The following is a 1,569-nucleotide window of genomic DNA, read 5'->3' on the forward strand; positions in this document are numbered from 1 at the left end:
GAAAGACTAAGAATCTTCTGGAGATCTGATGGGAAAGTATTCAACCTTCCTATCCATGAAGAAAAATTAATTGGAGTCGAACAACGAGTTGGGAGAATTTTGAACACTTTCGGATTTGGTCCTTCAATGTTCTCTACTTCTGTGCAGCTTCCGGCTTATTCTGCACAATCTTTATTTTTGGATCTTCAACATTATGGGCTATACTTTCTCATTTCAAAACCGCACAGTCGTAAACTTATCAACGAATAATAACTAGTTCTCCTTTTCGGATACTTTATTTTTTCCTGTCTCCCTCTTCATCCTGTATTTTCTGTCCGAATGCTTTCAAATAAATCAGTTGTTAGTCTTCAAGATTCTTGTTTTGCTTTTCATGACTGCCTTCGTGATTCCACTTGTCGTTGATCCCTTTCTTCTTAGAAGAAAGAAGTCTTCAAAACAAGAATCTTGAAGACTTCTTCTTTCTCTCCATAAGGAAGAAGAAGTCTTCAAATCAAGAATCTTGAAGACTTCTTCTTCATCATGGAGGGAAAGAAGTCTTCAAGATTCTTGTTTTGCTTTTCATGACTGCCTTCGTGATTCCACTTGTCTTTAATCCCTTTTTAGAAGAAAGGATCTTCAGCATTATGGGCTATACTTTCTCATTTCAAAACCGCACAATCGTAAACTTATCAACAAATAATAACTAGTTCTCCTTTTCGGATACTTTATTTTTCCTGTCTCCCTCTTCATCCTATATTTTCTGTCCGAATCCTTTCAAATAAATCGGTTAGTCTTCAAGATTCTTGTTTTGCTTTTCATGACTGCCTTTCTGATTCCACTTGTCATTGATCCCTTTCTTCTTAGAAGAGTGAAGTCTTCAAAACAAGAATCTTGAAGACTTCTTCTTTCTCTCCATGAGGAAGAAGAAGTCTTCAAATCAAGAATCTTGAAGACTTCTTCTTCTTAATGGAGAGAAAGAAGTCTTCAAGATTCTTGTTTTGCTTTTCATGACTGCCTTCGTGATTCCACTTGTCTTTCATCCCTTTCTTAGAAGAAAGAAGTCTTCAAAACAAGAATCTTGAAGACTTCTTCTTCATGGAGAGAAAGAAGTCTTCAAGATTCTTGTTTTGCTTTACATAACTGCCTTCCTGATTCCACCCTTTGTGTTTTTTTTTAAAAATAAGCTAGATACAGGAACTCTCTATTGTTGGCTGGGTGGGGCTCCCCCCCCCCCTCCCGCTGGCAGGGTGGGACTCCCCCCCTCCCGCTGGCGGATCGGGGCTCCCCCTTCCCGCTGGCAGGGCGGGGCTCCCCCCTTCCCGCTGGCAGGGCGGGGCTCCCCCCTTCCCGCTGGCAGGGCGGGGCTCCCCCCTTCCCGCTGGCAGGGCGGGGCTCCCCCCTTCCCGCTGGCAGGGCGGGGCTCCCCCCTTCCCACTGGCAGGGCGGGGCTCCCCCCTCCTGCTGGCAGGGCGGGGCTCCCCCCTTCCCGCTGGCAGGGCGGGGCTCCCCCCTTCCCACTGGCAGGGCGGGGCTCCCCCCCTCCTGCTGGCAGGGCGGGGCTCCCCCCTTCCCGCTGACAGGGCGGGGCTC

Source organism: Palaemon carinicauda, chromosome 24 (assembly GCF_036898095.1).
Source record: "Palaemon carinicauda isolate YSFRI2023 chromosome 24, ASM3689809v2, whole genome shotgun sequence".
In the NCBI taxonomy this organism is placed as follows: domain Eukaryota; kingdom Metazoa; phylum Arthropoda; class Malacostraca; order Decapoda; family Palaemonidae; genus Palaemon; species Palaemon carinicauda.